A 23157-nucleotide genomic window follows, 5' to 3' on the forward strand; every position below is an offset into this window, starting at 1 on the left:
GACTGATCACACATAACAGAAGAAAACATAATTTATGCTTACCTGATAAATTCCTTTCTTCTGTTGTGTGATCAGTCCACGGCCCGCCCTGTTTTTTAAGGCAGGTAAATATCTTTTAAATTATACTCCAGTCACCACTTCACCCTTGGTTTCTCCTTTCTCGTTGATTCTTGGTCGAATGACTGGGAGTGACGTAGAGGGGAGGAGCTATATGCAGCTCTGCTGGGTGAATCCTCTTGCATTTCCTGTTGGGGAGGAGTTATATCCCAGAAGTAATGATGACCCGTGGACTGATCACACAACAGAAGAAAGGAATTTATCAGGTAAGCATAAATTATGTTTTATTATCTTCAATCAAAAGTTTGTTGTTTTAAATGGTACCGGTTTTTACTATTTACTCTCTAGCAGAAAAGTGATGAAGATTTCTGCTGAGAGGAAAATGATTTTAGCATGTTGTAACTAAAATCCACTGCTGTTCGCACACAGGACTGATGAGTACCAGAAAACTTCAGTTGGGGGGAACAGTTTGCAGGGTGATCTGCAATAAGGTATGTTCAGTCATTTATTTCTAGACAAGACTGAGATAATGCTAGAAGAGACTGACAATATCCCCATGAGGGGAGGGTAAGCTATGTTCACAGACTTAGTAAGGAATTGAATGCTTACATAATAGGGCTAATATACTGGTTGACACTTATTCAGGGCAATCGATTGTTTGGCTAAGGAAAAATCGTTTTGCAAGACGCTTTGAAAGCCCTTTTGTTTTTTTTCTGGGGTTTTACCACATGGCTGTTTTTTATTCACTTAGGAGTGATTTACTAGGTCTCACAGTTCCGGAGTAGAGTGGGAGGGGCCTAATTGCCTCAGATGCGCACTTAGAATTGCAGAGAAGTTCATGCTGCTTCACATGGAGGGTCCTGTTGATGTTTGAGGGCCTAAAAGAAGCTATATTCCCCCAAAACTGATCCCTAAGGGAAGGTAGGGCCACAGCAAGGCTGTGGCAAGGTGCTGTAGTGATTTAACCAGGTGTTGGCTTTAGGCTGCTCCAGTTTGGGCATTAAGGGGTTAATCGTTTTGAAACTTGGGGTGCAATCTTATTAAGGCTTTAGCTACATACTGTGAAAATTTCAGAAAGATTGCTGCATTTTTCACCGTTTTGTAAAATTGTGTGCTCTTTTTATCTCAAAGGCACAGTAACGTTTTTTTTTTTTCAAATTGTGTTTTTTATTTGATTAAAGTGATTCCAAGCCTGTTTGTGTACTCTACTAGTCTGTTAAACATGTCTGACACCAAGGAAAATCCTTGTTCAATGTGTTTAGAAGCCATGGTGGAACCCCCTCTCAGAATGTGTCCCACTTGTACTGATATGTCTATACACTTTAAAGATCATATTGTTGCACCTAAGAATGTGGCCCAAGATGATTCTCAGACTGAAGGTAACAAGGGTAGCCCGTCTGCCTCTCCCCAAGTGTCACAACCAGTTACGCCCGCGCAAGCGACGCCTAGTACCTCCTAGTGCGTCTAACCCTTTTACATTACAAGACTTAGCGGCAGTCATGGATAATTCTCTTACAGCCTTCTTATCTAAAATGCTCGTGTTACCTGCAAAGCGTGATAGCTCCGTTTTAAGAACAGATTATGAGCAGTCTGACGCTTTGGTAGCCGTATCCGATATACCCTCACAACGCTCTGAAGTGGGAGCGAGGGATTTGATGTCTGAGGGAGAAGTCTCTGATTCAGGAAGGGTTCCTCCCCAGACAGATTCAGATACATTGGCTTTTAAATTTAAACTAGAACACCTCCGTGTTTTACTTAGGGAGGTATTAGCTACTCTGGATGACTGTGACCCTTTGGTGATCCCAGAGAAATTGTGTAAAATGGACAAGTACCTAGAGGTCCCTGTTTACACGGATGCGTTTCTGGTCCCTAAGAGGATTGCGGATATCGTTACTAGGGAGTGGGATAGGCCAGGTGTCCCTTTTGTCCCCCCTCCTGTTTTTAAGAAAATGTTCCCCATATCTGACCCCATGCGGGACTCGTGGCAGACGGTCCCTAAGGTGGAGGGGGCTGTTTCTACACTAGCTAAACGCACAACCATACCAATTGAAGACAGTTGTGCTTTTAAAGACCCTATGGATAAAAAATTAGAGGGTTTACTTAAGAAAATTTTTGTTCAACAAGGTTTTCTTCTCCAACCTATTGCCTGCATTATTCATGTAACTACTGCAGCTGCTTTCTGGTTTGAGGCGCTGGAAGACTCGCTCCAGACGGAGACCTCATATGAGGAAATTATAGTTAGAATTAAGGCTCTAAAGCTAGCTAATTCTTTTATCACTGACGCCGCTTTCCAAATATCTAAGTTAGCGGCGAAGAATTCAGGTTTCGCCATTTTGGCGCGCAGGGCGCTATGGCTAAAGTCTTGGTCGGCCGATATGTCGTCTAAATCCAAGCTTTTGAACATTCCTTTCAAGGGGAAGACCCTATTCGGGCCTGAATTGAAAGAGATTATTTCAGATATCACCGGGGGAAAAGGCCATGCTCTCCCTCAGGACAAAGCCTTTAAAACAAAGAACAAAGCTAATTTTTGTTCCTTTCGCAATTTCAGGAACGGCCCCCTTCATCCTCTCCGGCTGCAAAGCAAGAGGGTAACGCTTCACAGCCCAAGGCAAACTGGAAACCTTACCAGGGCTGGAATAAGGGTAAACAGGCCAAAAAGCCTGCAGCTGCCACCAAGACAGCATGAAGGGGTAGCCCCCGATCCGGGACCGGATCTAGTAGGGGGCAGACTCTCTCTCTTCGCTCAGGCCTGGGCAAGAGATGCACACAATCCTTGGGCATTAGAGATTAAAGCCCAGGGATACCTTCTAGAATTCAAGGACTCTCCTCCAAGGGGAAGGTTCCACATTTCTCGTCTGTCTACAGATCAGACAAAGAAAGAGGCGTTTTTATGCTGTGTAGAAGATCTACATACAATGGGAGTGATCCACCCAGTTCCAATTGCAGAACAAGGACTGGGGTTTTACTCAAACCTGTTTGTGGTTCCCAAAAAAAGAAGGAACTTTCAGACCAATCCTGGATCTCAAAATTCTAAACAAATTCCTCAGAGTCCCATCATTCAAGATGGAGACCATTCGGACAATCTTACCAATGATCCAGGAGGGTCAATATATGACTACTGTGGATCTAAAGGATGCGTATCTGCACATTCCTATCCACAAAGATCATCACCAGTTTCTCAGGTTCGCCATTCTGGACAAGCATTTTCAGTTTGTGGCTCTTCCTTTCGGGTTGGCCACTGCTCCCAGAATTTTCACAAAGATGCTAGGGTCCCTCCTGGCGGTTCTAAGACCGCGGGGCATAGCAGTGGTGCCTTACCTAGACGACATCTTAATTCAGGCGTCAACTTTTCAAAGAACCAAGTCTCACACAGAGATTGTATTGGCCTTTCTGAGGTCTCACGGGTGGAAGGTGAACATCAAAAAGAGTTCTCCCTCCCCCCTCACAAGAGTTCCATTCCTAGGAACCCTGATAAACTCGGTAGAAATGTAAATATTTCTGACGGGGGTCAGAAAGCTAAAACTCTTAACTACTTGCCGAGCTCTTTATTCCATTCCTCGGCCATCTGTGGCTCAGTGCATGGAGACAATCGGACTAATGGTTGCGGCAATGGACATAGTCCCTTTTGCTCGGATACACCTCAGACCACTGCAACTATGCATGCTCAAACAGTGGAATGGGGATTATGCAGATTTGTCTCCTCAAATTCAGTTGGACCAGGAGACCAGAGATTCTCTTCTCTGGTGGTTGTCTCAGGATCACCTGTCTCAAGGAATATGTTTCTGCAGGCCAGAGTGGATCATCGTAACGACCGGCGCCAGTCTGTTTGGCTGGGGTGCGGTCTGGGACTCCCTGAAAGCTCAGGGCTTATGGTTTCGGGAAGAAGCTCTTCTCCCGATAAACATTCTGGAACTGAGGGCGATATTCAACGCTCTTCAGGCATGGCCTCAAACTGAAACAGCTGCCTGAAGTACTTTTCTACCAAAAACTGCTTCAGAAGAAGAGAAAACATCAAAATGGTAGAATTTAGTAAAAGTATGCAAAGAAGACCAAGTTGCTGCTTTGCAAATCTGATCAACAGAAGCTTCATTCCTAAACGCCCAGGAAGTAGAAACTGACCTAGTAGAATGAGCCGTAATCCTTTGAGGCGGGGACTTACCCGACTCCACATAAGCATGATGAATCAAAGACTTTAACCAAGACGCCAAAGAAATGGCAGAAGCTTTCTGACCTTTCCTGGAACCAGAAAAGATAACAAATAGACTAGAAGTCTTTCTAAAATCTTTAGTAGCTTCAACATAATATTTCAAAGCTCTAACTACATCCAAAGAATGTAAAGATTTCTCCTTTGAATTCTTAGGATCAGGACACAATGAAGGGACAACAATTTCTCTACTAATGTTGTTAGAATTCACAACCTTAGGTAAAAATTGAAATGACGTCCGCAACACCGCCTTATCCTGATGAAAAATCAGAAAAGGAGATTCACAAGAAAGAGCAGATAACTCAGAAACTCTTCTAGCAGAAGAGATAGCCAAAAGGAACAAAACTTTCCAAGAAAGTAATTTAATATCCAGAGAATGCATAGGTTCAAACGGAGGAGCCTGTAAAGCCCTCAGAACCAAATTAAGACTCCAAGGAGGAGAGATTGATTTAATGACAGGCTTGATACGAACCAAACCCTGTACAAAACAATGAACATCAGGAAGATTAGCAATCTTTCTATGAAAAAGAACAGAAAGAGCAGAGATTTGTCCTTTGTAAGAACTTGCAGATAATCCTTTATCCAAACCATCCTGAAGAAACTGTAAAATTCTTGGAATTCTAAAAGAATGCCAGGAGAACTTATGAGAAGAACACCAAGAAATGTAAGTCTTCCAGACTCGATAATAAATCTTCCGAGACACAGATTTACGAGCTTGTAACATAGTATTAATTACTGAGTCAGAGAAAACTCTGAGACTAAGAATCAAGCGTTCAATTTCCATACCTTCAAATTTAATGATTTGAGATCCTGATGGAAAAATGGGCCTTGAGATAGAAGGTCTGGTCTTAACGGAAGTGTCCCAGGTTGGCAACTGGCCATCCGAATGAGATCCACATACCAAAACCTGTGAGGCCATGCTGGAGCCACCAGCAGTACAAACGAACGTTCCATTAGAATTTTGGATATCACTCTTGGAAGAAAAACTAGAGGTGGAAAGATATAGGCAGGATGATAATTCCAAGGAAGCGACAACGCGTCCACTGCTTCCGCCTGAGGATCCCTGGATCTGGACAGATACCTGGGAAGTTTTTTGTTTAGATGAGAGGCCATCAGATCTATTTCTGGAAGTCCCCAGATTTGAACAATCTGAAGAAATACCTCTGGGTGAAGAGACCATTCGCCCGGATGTAATGTCTGGCGACTGAGATAATCCGCTTCCCAATTGTCTACACCTGGGATGTGAACCGCAGAAATTAGACAGGAGCTGGATTCCGCCCATACAAGTATCCGAGATACTTCTTTCATAGCTTGAGGACTGTGAGTCCCACCTTGATGATTGACATACGCCACGGTTGTGACATTGTCCGTCTGAAAACAAATAAACTATTCTCTCTTCAGAAGAGGCCAGAACTGGAGAGCTCTGAAAATCGCATGGAGTTCCAAAATGTTGATTGGAATCTCGTCTCCTGAGATTCCCAAACCCCCTGCGCTGTCAGAGATCCCCATACCGCTCCCCAACCTGAAAGACTCGCATCTGATGAGATCACAGTCCAGGTTGGACGAACAAAAGAGGCCCCTTGAATTAAACGATGGTGATTCATCCACCAAGTTAGAGAAGATCGAACATTGGGATTTAAGGATATTATTTGTGATATCTTTGTATAATCCCTGCACCACTGGTTCAGCATACAAAGCTGAAGAGATCTCATGTGAAAACGAGCAAAGGGGATCGCGTCCGATGCAGCAGTCATGAGACCTAGAATTTCCATGCAAAAAGCTACTGAAGGGAATGACTGAGACTGAAGGTTTCGACAAGCTGAAACCAACTTCAGACGTCTCTTTTCTGTTAGAGACAAAGTCATGGACACTGAATCTATTTGAAAGCCCAAAAAGGTTACTTTTGTTTGAGGAATCAAAGAACTCTTTGGTAAATTGATCCTCCAACCATGTCTTTGAAGAAACAACACAAGTTGATTCGTATGATATTCTGCAGAATGTGAAGACTGAGCAAGTACCAAGATATCGTCCAAATAAGGAAATACCGCAATACCCTGTTCTCTGATTACAGAGAGAAGGGCACCGAGAACCTTTGAAAAGATCCTTGGAGCTGTTGCTAGGCCAAACGGAAGGGCAACAAACTGGTAATGCTTGTCTAGAAAAGAGAATCTCAGAAACTGATAGTGATCTGGATGAATTGGAATATGAAGATATGCACCCTGTAAATCTATTGTGGACATATAATGCCCTTGCTGAACAAAAGGCAGAATAGTCCTTATAGTCACCATTTTGAAAGTTGGTATTCTTACATAACGATTCAATATTTTTAGATCCAGAACTGGTCTGAAGGAATTCTCCTTCTTTGGTATAATGAATAGTTTTGAGTAAAACCCCAGACCCCGTTCCAGAACTGGAACTGGTACGATTACCCCAGCCAACTCTAGATCTGAAACACATTTCAGAAATGCCTGAGCCTTTATTGGGTTTACTGGAATGCGAGAGAGAAAAAAATCTTCACAGGAGGTCTTATCTTGAAACCTATTCTGTATCCTTGAGAAACAATGTTCTGAATCCAAAGACTGTGAATCGAATTGATCCAAATATCTTTGAAAAATCGTAACCTGCCCCCTACCAGCTGTGCTGGAATGAGGGCCACACCTTCATGCGGATTTGGGAGCTGGTTTTGACTTTCTAAAAGGCTTGGATTTATTCCAGACTGGAGAAGGCTTCCAAACGGAAACCGTTCCTTTAGGGGAAGGGTCAGGCTTCTGTTCCTTATTCTGACTAAAGGAACGAAAACGATTAGCCCTGTATTTACCTTTAGATTTTTTGTCCTGCGGCAAAAAGGTTCCTTTCCCCCCAGTAACAGTTGAAATAATAGAATCCAACTGTGAACCAAATAATTTATTACCTTGGAAAGAAAGAGAAAGCAAAGTTGACTTAGAAGTCATATCTGCATTCCAAGATTTAAGCCATAAAGCTCTTCTAGTTAAAATAGCTAAAGACATATACCTGACATCAATCCTAATGATATCAAAAATGGCATCACAAATAAAGTTATTAGCATGTTGAAGAAGTTTAACAATGCTATAAGCATTATGGTCTGACACTTTTGTGCTAAAGCCTCCAACCAGAAAGTTGAGGCTGCAGCAACATCATCCAAAGAAATAGCAGGTCTAAGAAGATTACCTGAACATAAATAAGCTCTCCTTAGAAAGGATTCAATCTTCCTGTCTAAAGGATCCTTAAAGGAAGTACTATCCGCCGTAGGAATAGTAGTGCGTTTAGCAAGAGTAGAAATAGCCCCATCAACTTTAGGGATTTTATCCCAAAATTCTAATCTATCAGATGGCACAGGGTACAATTTCTTAAAGCTTTGAGAAGGAGTAAATGAAGTACCCAGATTTAGAAACAAATTCTTTACATTAACAGGGACATCCTGAACATTAGATGTTGAAGGAACAACAACAGGTAATGGATTATTACTAATGGAAACAAAATCTGCATTAGAAAGTTTATCATGACAGTTATCACAAACAGCCGGAGGAACAGTTACCAAAAGTTTACAACAGATGCACTTAACTTTGGTAGAAACAGCATCAGGCAGCGTCTTTCCAGAAGTAGATTCTGATCCAGGGTCATGTTGAGACAGCTTGCAATATGTAATAGAAAAAACAACATATAAAGCAAAATTATCAAATTCCTTAAATGACAGTTTCAGGAATGGGAAAAAAATGCCAAATGAACAAGCCTCTAGCAACCAGAAGCAATGAAAAATGAGACTGAAATAATGTGAAAAAAAGGTGGAGACAAGAATAACGCCCACATTTTTTGGCGCCAAAAATGACGCCCACATTATTGGCGCCAAGCACAACGCCCATATTTTTTGGCGCCAAGTATGACGCCACATCCTGTGACGCCGAAAAAAACGACGCCCACAATTTTGGCGCAAAAAAACGTCTGAACGTCAGAAATGATAACCATGCACAAACTTCCGGCGTCAATTAGGGCGCCGGAAATGACAAAAAACTTTTTTGTGCCAAAAAAGTCAGCGCCAAGAATGACGCAATAAATTGAAACATTTTCAGCCCCCGCGAGCCTAACAGCCCACAGGGAAAAAAGGTCAATTGAAAAAATTCTTTTATGGTAAGAAAAAAATATTTCATATGCATTATCCCAATAATGAAACTGACTGTCTGAAAATAAGGAATACTGATTATCCTGAATCATGGCAAATATAAGTTTAAAGACATATATTTAGAACTTTACATAGAAAGTGCCCAACCATAGCTTAGAGTATCATAATAAAATAAGACTTACTTACCCTAAGACACTCATCTACATATAGTAGACAGCCAAAGCAGTACTGAAACGAGAATCAGTAGAGGTAATGGTATATAAGAGTATGTCGTCGATCTGAAAAGGGAGGTAAGAGATGAATCTCTACGACCGATAACAGAGAACCTATGAAATAGACCCCGTAGAAGGAGATCATTGTATTCAAAATAGGCAATACTCTCTTCACATCCCTCTGACATTCACTGCACTCTGAGAGGAAAACCGGGCTCCAGCCTGCTGCGAAGCGCATATCAACGTAGAATCTAGCACACACTTACTTCACCACCTCCATTGGAGGCAAAGTTTGTAAAACTGAATTGTGGGTGTGGTGAGGGGTGTATTTGTAGGCATTTTGAGGTTTGGGAAACTTTGCCCCTCCTGGTAGGAATGTATATCCCATACGTCACTAGCTCATGGACTCTTGCTAATTACATGAAAGAAATTAATACGCACACATTTTACACTAGTGGGAGCTGGCTATGATTGGTGCCTGCACACATTTGTCTCTTGTGATTGGCTAGCTAGATGTGTTCAGCTACCTGCCTAATGTTTCATTTAGCAAAGGGTAAAGACAATTAAAGTGATACTAAAAAAATGTATTTAATGATTCAGATGGAGCAGGGGTGGGCAGAATTTTGTAAGGCAAGGGCTACCTCAAATTTTATTCCAAGTGATGTGGTCGCCTAACTAAAAAAAAACACCATGATTCACCTTCATTGATCATTTCATATGTAATTAATTTTGCTTTCCATTCACCGCACTTGTAGCAGCCTTCATTCCCTCCCTTTCCTGCCTCCCTTTACTCCACCTTACATCAATATTCAAAGTTTATACTTAACTAGGAATTTCAGATGTCTTATTAAAAGTCATCATTTTAGCACTGTGACACTTTGCCCAAACTTGAGGAGAGGGCACAAAACTATTGCAAACATTGTGGTCTTTTATGATCGCTTTGTACAGTGTCTAAGTCTCACCTACAATACCAGCAGAGAACAAGCAGCTAAACCAGGAGTGGGTGTGGACACTGACTTGGAATTCTATCTGAGGAGTGTGTGGTCTGACAGTGTGACTCTGACAGTGCTGTATAGCAGACGAACATTAGCAGATCCAACTTTACATAGAATCTGCTTATGTCCATCTGTTATACAGCACTGTCAGATTCAAGCACTTTCAGACCAAACACTCCTCAGATTCCAAGTCAGTGTCCACTCCCGCCATAACCCTTTGCCTCCCAGAGCTCTGTTTACAAGGGGTTACTAAGATCGTTCATGTTACTTTGATCACCTATGAACGTTGGAGTTTCCTACCTTCTGCATAATCGCTGACTACAGGCTCCGGAGTGAACCTTCTGCATAATCTCGGACTACAGGCTCCGGGGTGAACCTTCTGCATAATCTCTGACTACAGGCTCTGGGGTGATTGTGCCCTCCAGCATCCGGCAATACCCTCCTTACTCCTTTTGCCATAGCGTAGAGCTCCTCTGGCCTCGAGGGGGCAGCCAATCAGAGCAGTAGAAAAATATACCAGAGACAAGCCCATAATTAATCAGTCTGTTATCTGTCAATCGGAAACTTCTTGTTTCTGTCTATTGAAGAGGCACAATATGAGTCCTGCGTGCTGATAGGCCACATATCTCACATATCTACGGTGGTGAAATATTTATCTTTCTATGCAGGCTTTGAAAATGCTGGCGGTCACCACCAAATGCACCCGCTGTCCACTGGTAGACCGCGGTCCACGTCTTGCCCACCCCTGAGATAGAGCATGCAATTTTAAGCAACTTTGTAATTTTCTCCTATTAGCAATTTTTCTTCATTCTCTTGCTATCTATATCTATATTTAAAAAGCAGGAATGTAAAGCTTGGGATTCAGCACCCTGGATAGCACTTGCTTATTGGTGGCTACATTTAGCCACCAATGAGCAAGCATAACCCAGGTTCTGAACCAAAAATTGTCCGGATCCTAAGCTTTACATTCCCCGCTTTTAAAATAAAGATAGCAAGAGAATGAAGACAAATTGTTAATAGGAGTAAATTAGAAAGTTGTTTAAAATTACATGCTCTACCTGAATCATAAAAGAAAAATAAATTGGTTTAGTATCCCTTTAAGTCAATTTAAAGGGACAGTAAAGTCGAAACTAAACTTTCATAATTCAGGTAGAGCATGCAATTTTAAGCAACTTTTTAATTTTAAGCTGGCACATTTTTGGTTCAGCACCTGGCTAGCGCTTGCTGATTGGTGTCTTAAAGGGACAGTCAAGTATAAATTAAACTTTCATTATTCAGATAGGACTTTTAATTTTAATTGACTTTCCAATTTACTTTTATCATCAACTTTGCTTTTTTCTCTTGGTATTCTTAGTTTAAACTAAACATAGGTAGGCTCATATGCTAATTTCTAAGCCTTTGAGGGCTGACTCTTATCACAGGCTTTTTAAATCTCTTTCAACACAAAGAGACAGAAAGTACACGTGGGCTATATAGATAACACTGTGTTCAGGCACAGAAAGTTATTTAAGATCTAGCACAATACAATGCTAAATTTAAGACAATAGATAATGAACAGTCACAGTCATGTGATCAGGGGGCTGGAAGAAGGTTCCTAGATACAAGGTAATCACAAAGGTAAAAAGTACATTAATATAACTGTGCTGGTTATGCAAAACTGGGGAATGAGTAAAAAAAAGGATTATCTATCTTTTAAAACAATAACAATTCTATGGTTGACTGTCCCTTTAATATAGCCATCCAATCAGCAAGCGCTACCCAGGTTCTGAACCAAAAATGGGCCAGCTCCTAAGCTTACTTTCCATCTTTTTAAAATATAGATACCAAGAGAACAAAGAAAAAATAATGGGAAAATTAAATTAGAAAGTTGCTTAAAATTGCGTGCCCTATCTGAATAATGAAAGTTTATTTTTGATTAGACTGTCTCTTTAATAATTGAAGTAAATTGGAAATTTGATTAAAATTGTTCTATTCTGAAAAGTTTGGGGTTTCCTGTCTCTTTAAATGTTCTGTATGTGTAATTTGATGCTTAATTTAACATTATCAAGTTCTTAGTTGCTGGTGTCAAGGTTGTTGCATTCTCTCCTCTTTGGTTTTTCACATTGTGCTTTCACCAGAAAGCCTTATCTGATGTCTGTTAAAGGACAGTCTACACCTTAGTCATCTTGAAGTCCTACTTTAGATTAAGCTGCAAATATCCTCCTGCACCCCTTTCTATATCATGTAACAGTAAAAAAAAGTGTTATTTCTTTCATATAGGTGGCAAGAGTCCACAACCTGTTATGTATGGGATATACATTCCTACCAGTAGGAGGCTCTCTGTAAATTTGGTCGCAGGGACTTGGCTTCTGCCTCACTTTACAGATCAACGTTATACTCCTATTCCATTACCTCTGCTGATATGTTTCAGTACTTGTTTGGCTATCTGCTACTAAGTGGACGATTGTCTATGGCTAAGTATATTTTGTATATTTTTAAAAATAGACGCAGCTATGTTTATGGGCACTTTTGAATGTTAAAAAGTTTATATATATGTGTGTATATATAGCACTGGGACAAATACTTACTATTCCCCTTGTTTGTTTTTTGCATGAACATGTTTTCAAATGCACGTGTCAAATATGATGCATAATATGCTTGTCGGGTTCGCGCACCATAATACCTGCAAGAAGCGTGCATCAATATTTCCGCGAAGCCTTCAAAACCAACACTCCATATGATTATCAGGTTAGCGTGCGCACGCACTTAAAAATGAATTGGAAACATATCAGAATTGATGCCAGTCTTCAAAAACTGACTGTACGTCATAGAACACGCACGTCAGATTAACAAGCGCGTCAATGGCTACGCACACGTGTCTGAAAATTGCGCACTCTGACAGTTGCTGTTTATCTAGGCTGAATTTGCTTAGCACTTTAACGTCCATGCAATGCTACATAAAGGGGGCTTTATATCCTTTCCTCAAAAAGCTTGCCTTAAGGGGGTTATAATAGTAATTATTGCATTCATTTTACAAAAATATTTGCCATAATGGAACACCACCAATCTGTCCCTAAATTTACCATAGGAACTGAGTCTACTGCACACTTTTCTACCAAAGCTAAGCGTGCTAATTGTAAAACAACTGAAGTATCTTCTTCAGCTAATTTATAGGACTCGTTTAGATTTTTTTATTGCATACCGATCAATCTAATAATGTTTTAATGTATACTAACACACCTACTATCTCCTCCATACAAATAGATGGAGTTCCTCCAGCAATGAAAAAATGAATTACTGCAGCCATCACAAAGGCCCTGGCTGCACTACCGCCTTCAAATAAGCGAAAAAGGTCAGTTCACATTTTATCTTATAAGAGTAATATAAGTCCTGACCTACAAAATACTGAAGTATCTTCGAACGATGAGGATTCCTCATCTGACGTAGAAACTGATAAATCCTCCTTTTTATTTAAAATTTAACATATTCATTCTCTTTTAAAGGAAGTCTTAATCACTTTAGAGATTGAAGAATCAAAATCCTCTGATGATAATCCCAGTAATCATTTGAATTCAGTATATAAAACTGTTGTTTTTCCATATACCTGATGATGTCTCTGACATGATTGCTAAGGAATGGTCTAAATTAGGTGTCTCTTTTAATCCCCCTACAAGGTTTAAAAAAAAATCTATGGGGGGCGGAGCCAGCAGAGCACACGAATGGCCGCATATTTTCCAGAGCTCTGGCTCTTATTGATTTAAAATTACTTTAAGGCACATATAATCCGCAAAATGAACCTTTCTTTAATAGGGGGTTACACTCCTAACTCCTAATCAACATCTGGCGCTTATTGATCTCCTCTGCCGACACGCTGATTATAAGCTGAGACTGAAGATCTCATATGCAGCGGTTGTGACGGCAACCATCTTACCACCCTTGTGGACTTTTGCTCAATATGGATACTAATAGCCAGCTGTTGCTCGAAATTGCCAAGCTACTAACTTCCTACCAACTCCGGTTCCATGCAGATCTAGATGAAGCCCTCGGTTCTGTGGAGGACCGCAGGTTTGCGGCAGAGGCTTCCCTATGCCCAACAGCAGAGGTTACCATCAGGGGAGAGGATTTGAGGCCTCAACGATCACCACTTACCTCTATTGGAGCGCTTTCTGAGGAGGTGTTATACCGCGATTCCGCAGTGACTGGGGACAGACCTGAACTGCCGAGTGCTATGTTTGAGAGTTCCGACATGGAAACAGTGCCACATGGCCCCAGTGACAAAATCAATTACACCGGCATCTATCCCTCCCAGACGAAAGCTGTACTATCTGACCCACTCACCATTGCTTTACAGAAGCCTGACAAATCTGTTTGAACAGTGTTTCCTTGGCACTTACTCACAATCTCCCGGGCCCACCCAGACCTCACGGCAGGACTCGCAAGAAGTTAAATGGCTACAGGGACACTTGCCAGCCTTAACGCAGGCCAGCCTTAGAATAGGTATTGGCTAGACTCTCCACTGCTTTCTCTCTCACCTAGTCTATAAAATTTGTTTAGAGAGACCATGCGGGATAGCGGACACTTCACACTAATGGATTGTAGCCAGTTTCATAGCAAGTGACATTTGAAATTATGCTTCAACGGAGCAGCCATAGCCTAAATTTTTAGTGTCTAGGACTTCCATCGCAGTGTAGTATGATGCTCTTCTATTTACAGTTACTTTATTACCATGTTTAATTACTTATAGTTAGACTGCTCAAACTATATGCAAAATGTTGTCCTGTTTGTTTAAATAGAGATGAGAGGAGAATTTACACTAAATATACTGATGATGTCCTATATTTGTATGTAAGGCATGTGCCCAATTAGAGTTCCTCAAATGTACTATGCACTCGTGTGTCACACTACATTAGTTTTGTTTTCACAACTTTCCTCTATATATGTAAGTTTGCCTATATTAACACATTATGTGGAAATCTATAACTATCTGTTTACTTGTATGGATGCGTGATTTGGTATGTAGCATCACGTTCTGTTGAATGGCTGACTAGATATATATCATAAGCCACTTACTTTATTAGAATTCCCATATCAGATCGCAGGCTAACAGCTTTGATATATATTTGCATTGTCTTACAAGTTAATACTAACTGTGGCCACTAGAGGGGAGTAGAGAATTGGATATGAGATGTGCGTGATCTGCTCTAGCTTTTGCACTTACTAATTTGTTATTAGACATATCTCCTACATTTCTGTAATTATTTTATGGGAACTCTGCCTGGTGTCTTATCTAGTTGGAAGGAAGAGTAACATATTACTGGTTTAGGCTCTGAAACATGTCACCTACCATTTATCAACCACAGGTAATGTCTTGGTCTTTTCTCTTCATATGATTGGTATCCTACCCCCCGCATGTGTTATACACGCATGTGTCAAAGAATAATACACCTCCTATTTTTGGAGGGTTAAATGCGCGGCTTATCTCTCCTATGCCACACCCTAAATCCTGTGTACCTACACTCACAACAACCCCTGCCCCTACAACGCTTCTACACACCAGATTCGTGAGGGTCTTTCCATGTTTGATCTGGGGTAGAACACTTTAGTCTACTATATATTAGTTTCAGTAAATATCTTGTTAACTATAGTTTTATACAGGAAAAAAGAGGTTCTTCATTTGAAGCCCATTATTGGACCTGTCTATCCATTATTTACCTGCCTTACCTTACGTTTATTGCATCTCTGTGGTCCAAGAGTGGCCGCATAAATCTTATGGCAGGTGCAATGTTTGAATAACGTTTAATGCTTGTATTTAATGTGTGATTTACCATTTAATTGTATTGTGTACTTGGGCGATTTCACTGTAACAATCTATTTTCCTTTATAATATGTGTTGACAATTCCTAATTGTTTGTTTGAAAAAGAACCTCAATAAAAATATTTATAATAAAAAAAAATCTATATCCTCTACCTGCTGCTAACTTAGTTATGGGAAACAGTTCCCAAAGTTGATGGGGCCATTTCCACTCTGGCTAAACACACTACTATTCCTCTAGAAGTACTTCTTTTAAAGACCCTATAGCCAGAAAACTTGAATCTTATTGTTAGGGGTCCTTTTTAGGGCTGGATACACCTCATCACTAGTCAGTATTCTGAACTTCACCTGGAGCAGAGTATTTCACCATACAAGGCCTTGGAGAGCAAAATCAGACACGCATATTGGGGCATATTTATCAAGCTCCGTATGGCTCGCCGGAAACAGAAGTTATTAAGAAGTTAAGAAGCAGCGGTCTAAAGACCGCTGCGCCATAACTTGTCCACCTGTTCTGAGGTGGCGGACAGCAATCAACCCAATCTAATACGATCGGGTAGATTGACAGCCCCCTGCAGGGGATGGCATTGCACCAGCAGTTTACAAGAACAGCGTATGTGGTCAGCATTTATCGATGTGCAGCGGACATGATACGCTACTTTGTATCATGTCCGCCGCATATTGTTAAATATGCCCCATCATTGTCTAAGTCTGCTCTGTTTATTATATGCAGTGCTGTGCTTATAAAGGTTACATGGTAAATGGATATACAATGACGCAGTATAGCATTACAATTACAGAGGATAACCAAAAACATAGAACTGTAAGACCAAGATAAAAGTGAATACAGGCGTTCAGCTAAGGTCATAGTCTTGAGATAAAATTGTTCTGCACGAAACTCACATCAGCTTATTTCTTCACAGTATAATAAACTACATTAAAGCTAAAGAGCCTTAGTAAAATTTTAGGAGATGTTGCTCCCTGGCTCTTAGGATGTGCAAGGCTCTGTAACCTTTTTTTATTTGGTGAAACTCTGTTAAAATAAATAAACTAGACCCACATGAACACCTGTTGTTTAAGATATACACAAAACTTCATATCAACATGAATACATTAAATATTTCACTCAAAACAATTTATTCTTAAAGGGACACTAAATTTTAACATCTTTGTAATGTACTCCTCTTATAAATTTGTCTTTGTCCTCTTGCTATCTTTATTTGAAAAGCTGGAATCTAAGCTAAGGAGTCGGCCCATTTTTGGTTCAGATCCCTGGATAGCGCTTGCTGAACCAAAAATGGTCCGGCTCTTTAGATTCCTGCTTTTTCAAAAAAAGATAGCAAGAGAACTTAGAAATATTGATACTAGGGGGCCGATTTAAGAAGCAGTGTATGCTGCTGTTTCCGCACAAGCCTTTAGGCGCGCTGGAAACATAAGTTAAGAAGCAGCGGTCATAAGACCTGGTGCTCCTTAACTCATCCGCCACCTCTGATGTGGCAGACTGCAATCATCCCGATCGGATACAATCGGGATGATTGACACCCCCTGCTAGTGGCCGATTAAACACGAATGTGCAGGGGGCGGCATTGCACAAGCATTTTACTAGAAATGCTTGTGCAATGATAAATGCTGACAGCTTATCGATGGGGGAGGACATGATCCGCTACAGTGGATCATGTCTGCTGCACATTAATAAATCGGCCCCTACGAGTAAATTGAAAAGTAGCTTAAAATTGCACGCTCTATCTGAATCATGAAATAAAAAATATGGGTTTAGTATCTCTTTAAGCGGTTTTAACATACATTAAACCTTTAGCAACACAGGAAACACATTTTATTAAGGTTCTCTCTCTTTTAGGAAACATATTTCAAAAGTATCAGAGACAGAAGTACATAACAAGATGAACACTCCACTAAAGTTAACATGTACTTGTGTCAATGTCAATGTCAGAGGTAGGATCTTCTGAATCAGAGAGATCCTCATCAGAGGAGGATAGTTTAGTATGTTGTTGGTCATTAGAAATTTGATCAATTTTATGAGAAGTTTTAAAAGACCTTTAACGTTTATTAGAAGGTGGAATAGCAGACAAAGCCTTCTGTATCACATCAGCAATATAATTTTTCATATCAACAGGAATATCATGTACATTAGATGTTGAAGGAAAAACAGAAACTGTACTAGTACTGATGAAAAGCATTTTCTGCGTGCAAAAGCTTATCATGACAACTGTTGCATACTACAGCTGGAGAAATAATCTCAGCTAACTTACAACAGATACACTTAGCTTTGGTAGAACTGTGATCAGGCAGCAGGGTTCCAACAGTTGCTTCTGAGACAGGATCAGATTAAGACATCTTGCTAAATTTAAAATTTCCTTATATGGCAGTTTCAGGAATGGGGAAAAAAACATAATTTATGTAAGAACTTACCTGATAAATTCATTTCTTTCATATTAGCAAGAGTCCATGAGGTAGTGACGTATGGGATATACATTCCTACCAGGAGGGGCAAAGTTTCCCAAACCTCAAAATGCCTACAAATACACCCCTCACCACACCCACAAATCAGTTTAACGAATAGCCAAGAAGTGGGGTGATAAGAAAAAAAGTGCGAAAGCATAAAAAATAAGGAATTGGAATAATTGTGCTTTATACAAAAAATCAAAAACCACCACAAAAAGGGTGGGCCTCATGGACTCTTGCTAATATGAAAGAAATGAATTTATCAGGTAAGTTCTTACATAAATTATGTTTTCTTTCATGTAATTAGCAAGAGTCCATGAGCTAGTGACGTATGGGATAATGACTACTCAAGATGTGGATCTTTCCACGCAAGAGTCACTAGAGAGGGAGGGATAAAATAAAGACAGCCAATTCCTGCTGAAAATAATCCACACCCAAAATAAAGTTTAATGAAAACATAAGCAGAAGATTCAAACTGAAACCGCTGCCTGAAGTACTTTTCTACCAAAAACTGCTTCAGAAGAAGAAAATACATCAAAATGGTAGAATTTAGTAAAAGTATGCAAAGAAGACCAAGTTGCTGCTTTGCAAATCTGATCAACCGAAGCTTCATTCCTAAACGCCCAGGAAGTAGAAACTGACCTAGTAGAATGAGCTGTAATCCTTTGAGGCGGAGTTTTACCCGACTCGACATAGGCATGATGAATTAAAGATTTCAACCAAGATGCCAAAGAAATGGCAGAAGCTTTCTGACCTTTTCTGGAACCGGAAAAGATGACAAATAGACTAGAAGTCTTACGGAAAGACTTAGTAGCTTCAACATAATATTTCAAAGCTCTAACAACATCCAAAGAATGCAACGATTTCTCCTTAGAATTCTTAGGATTAGGACATAATGAAGGAACCACAATTTCTCTACTAATGTTGTTGGAATTCACAACCTTAGGTAAAAATTCAAAAGAAGTTCGCAACACCGCCTTATCCTGGTGAAAAATCAGAAAAGGAGGTTCACAAGAAAGAGCAGATAATTCAGAGACTCTTCTGGCAGAAGAGATGGCCAAAAGGAACAAAACTTTCCAAGAAAGTAATTTAATGTCCAATGAATGCATGGGTTCAAAAGGAGGAGCTTGAAGAGCCCCCAGAACCAAATTCAAACTCCAAGGAGGAGAAATAGACTTAATGACAGGTTTTATACGAACCAAAGCTTGTACAAAACAATGAATATCAGGAAGATTAGCAATCTTTCTGTGAAAAAGAACAGAAAGAGCAGAGATTTGTCCTTTCAAGGAACTTGCGGACAAACCTTTATCTAAACCATCCTGAAGAATACTGTAAAATTCTCGGAATTCTAAAAGAATGCCAGGAAAAATGATGAGAAAGACACCAAGAAATATAAGTCTTCCAGACTCTATAATATATCTCTCTAGATACAGATTTACGAGCCTGTAACATAGTATTAATCACAGAGTCAGAGAAACCTCTTTGACCAAGAATCAAGCGTTCAATCTCCATACCTTTAAATTTAAGGATTTGAGATCCTGATGGAAAAAAGGACCTTGCGACAGAAGGTCTGGTCTTAACGGAAGAGTCCACGGTCGGCAAGAGGCCATCCGGACAAGATCCGCATACCAAAACCTGTGAGGCCATGCTGGAGCTACCAGCAGAACAAACGAGCATTCCTTCAGAATCTTGGAGATTACTTTTGGAAGAAGAACTAGAGGCGGAAAGATATAGGCAGGATGATACTTCCAAGGAAGTGATAATGCATCCACTGCCTCCGCCTGAGGATCCCGGGATCTGGACAGATATCTGGGAAATTTCTTGTTTAGATGAGAAGCCATCAGATCTATTTCTGGAAGTTCCCACATTTGAACAATCTGAAGAAATACCTCTGGGTGAAGAGACCATTCGCCCGGATGCAACGTTTGGCGACTGAGATAATCCGCTTCCCAATTGTCTATACCTGGGATATGAACCGCAGAGATTAGACAGGAACTGGATTCCGCCCAAACCAGAATTCGAGATACTTCATTTATAGCCAAAGGACTGTGAGTCCCCCCCTGATGATTGATGTATGCCACAGTTGTGACATTGTCTGTCTGAAAACAAATGAACGATTCTCTCTTCAGAAGAGGCCAAGACTGAAGAGCTCTGAAAATTGCACGGAGTTCCAAAATATTGATCGGTAATCTCACCTCCTGAGATTCCCAAACCCCTTGTGCCGTCAGAGACCCCCACACAGCTCCCCAACCTGTAAGACTTGCATCTGTTGAAATTACAGTCCAGGTCGGAAGAACAAAAGAAGCCCCCTGAACTAAACGATGGTGATCTGTCCACCACGTCAGAGAGTGTCGTACAATCGGTTTTAAATATATTAATTGAGATATCTTTGTGTAATCCCTGCACCATTGGTTCAGCATACAGAGCTGAAGAGGTCGCATGTGAAAACGAGCAAAGGGGATCGCGTCCGATGCAGCAGTCATAAGACCTAGAATTTCCATGCATAAGGCTACCGAAGGGAATGATTGTGACTGAAGGTTTCGACAAGCTGAAATCAATTTTAGACGTCTCTTGTCTGTCAAAGACAGAGTCATGGACACTGAATCTATCTGGAAACCCAAAAAGGTTACCCGTGACTGAGGAATCAATTAACTTTTTAGTGAATTGATCCTCCAACCATGATCTTGAAGAAACAACACAAGTCGATTCGCATGAGATTCTGCTAAATGTGAAGACTGAGCAAGTACCAAGATATCGTCCAAATAAGGAAATACCACAATACCCTGTTCTCTGATTACAGACAGAAGGGCACCGAGAACCTTTGTAAAAATTCTTGGAGCTGTAGCTAGGCCAAACGGCAGAGCCACAAACTGGTAATGCTTGTCCAGGAAAGAGAATCTCAGAAACTGGATGAATCAGGATATGCAGATATGCATCCTGTAAATCTATTGTAGACATATAATGCCCTTGCTGAACAAAAGGCAGGATAGTCCTTACAGTTACCATTTTGAATGTTGGTATCCTTACATAACGATTCAATATTTTTAGATCCAGAACTGGTCTGAAGGAATTCTCCTTCTTTGGTACAATGAAGAGATTCGAATAAAACCCCAGCCCCTGTTCCAGAACTGGAACTGGCATAATTACCCCAGCCAACTCTAGATCTGAAAAACATTTCAGAAATGCTTGAGCTTTCACTGGGTTTACTGGGACACGGGAAAGAAAAAATCTCTTTGCAGGAGGTCTTATCTTGAAACCAATTCTGTACCCTTCTGAAACAATGTTCTGAATCCAAAGATTGTGAACAGAATTGATCCAAATTTCTTTGAAAAAACGTAATCTGCCCCCTACCAGCTGGGCTGGAATGAGGGCCGCACCTTCATGTGGACTTAGAAGCTGGCTTTGCTTTTCTAGAAGGCTTGGATTTATTCCAGACTGGAGATGGTTTCCAAACTGAAACTGCTCCTGAGGATGAAGGATCAGGCTTTTGTTCTTTGTTGAAATGAAAGGAACGAAAACGATTATTAGCCCTGTTTTTACCCTTAGATTTTTTATCCTGTGGTAAAAAAGTTCCTTTCCCACCAGTAACAGTTGAGATAATAGAATCCAACTGAGAACCAAATAATTTATTACCCTGGAAAGAAAGGGAAAGTATAGTCGATTTAGAAGACATATCAGCATTCCAAGTTTTAACCCCTTAATGACCGGACCATTTTTCAATTTTCTTACCCTTAATGACAATGGCTATTTTTACATTTCTGCGGTGTTTGTGTTTAGCTGTAATTTCCCTCTTACTCATTTACTGTACCCACACATATTATATACCGTTTTTCTCGCCATTAAATGGACTTTCTAAGGATACCATTATTTTCATCATATCTTATAATTTCCTATAAAAAAAATATAAAATATGAGGAAAAAATTGAAAAAAACACACTTTTTCTAACTTTGACCCCCAAAATCTGTTACACATCTACAATCACCAAAAAACACCTATGCTAAATAGTTTCTAAATTTTGTCCTGAGTTTAGAAATACCCAATGTTTACATGTTCTTTGCTTTTTTTGCAAGTTATAGGGCCATAAATACAAGTAGCACTTTGCTATTTCCAAACAACTTTTTTTCAAAATTAGCGCTAGTTACATTGGAACCCTGATATCTGTCAGGAATACCTGAATATCCCTTGACATGTATATATTTTTTTTTAGAAGACAACCCAAAGTATTGATCTAGGCCCATTTTGGTATATTTCATGCCACCATTTCACCGCCAAATGTCATCAAATAAAAAAAAAAGTTCACTTTTTCACAAATTTTGTCACAAACTTTAGGTTTCCCACTGAAATTATTTACAAACAGCTTCTGCAATTAAGGCACAAATGGTTGTAAGTGCTTCTTTGGGATCCCCTTTGTTCAGAAATAGCAGACTTATATGGCTTTGGCATTGCTTTTTGGTAATTAGAAGGCCACTAAATGCTGCTGCGCACCACACGTAAATTATGCCCAGCAGTGAAGGGGTTAATTAGGTAGGTTGTAGGGAGCTTGCAGGGTTAATTTTAGCTTTAGGGTAGAGATCAGCCTCCCACCTGACACATCCCACCCCCTGATCCCTCCCAAACAGTTCTCTTCCCTCCCCCACCTCACAATTGTCCCCGCCATCTTAAGTACTGGCAGAAAGTCTGCCAGTACTAAATAAAAGGAGTTTTTCTTTTTTTTAATAAAAAAAAATAAAATGTTTTAGCTGTGATGGACCCCTGCCTTAGCCCCAACCTCCATGATCCCCCCCCCCCCAGCTCTCTAACCCTCTCCCCTACCTAATTGCCGCCATCTTGGGTACTGTCTGCCAGTACCCAATTTGCCCCAAAAACAAGTGTTTTTTTTATCTTTTTTGCAATTTTTTAATGTTTTCTGTAGTGTAGAAGCCCCCCACAATACCCCAACCCCCTCCCCCTCCCAGATCCTTATATATTTATTTTTTTTAATTCTTTTTTCCCCCCTCTTCCCTGCTCATTGGTGTCAGTGGCCAGCTAATCGCGCGCGCGCGCGCTCCCGGCACCCGGCGTGCACATTGCACTTACAGGAACCGGATGCCGGGTAGCGATGGGCCGCCCACCCGCCTCCCTGTTATGCTCCCACCCACCAACGAACCGGCACCATCGCTACCGGTGCAGAGAGGGCCACAGAGTGGCTCTCTCTGCATCGGAGTCTTCTGAAAAGGTATTGCAGGATGCCTCCATATGGAGGCATCACTGCAATACCCTGAGAGCTGCTGGAAGCGATTGCGATCGCTTCCAGCACTCT

The sequence above is a fragment of the Bombina bombina genome, chromosome 3 (genome assembly GCF_027579735.1).
Source record: "Bombina bombina isolate aBomBom1 chromosome 3, aBomBom1.pri, whole genome shotgun sequence".
Lineage (NCBI taxonomy): Eukaryota > Metazoa > Chordata > Amphibia > Anura > Bombinatoridae > Bombina > Bombina bombina.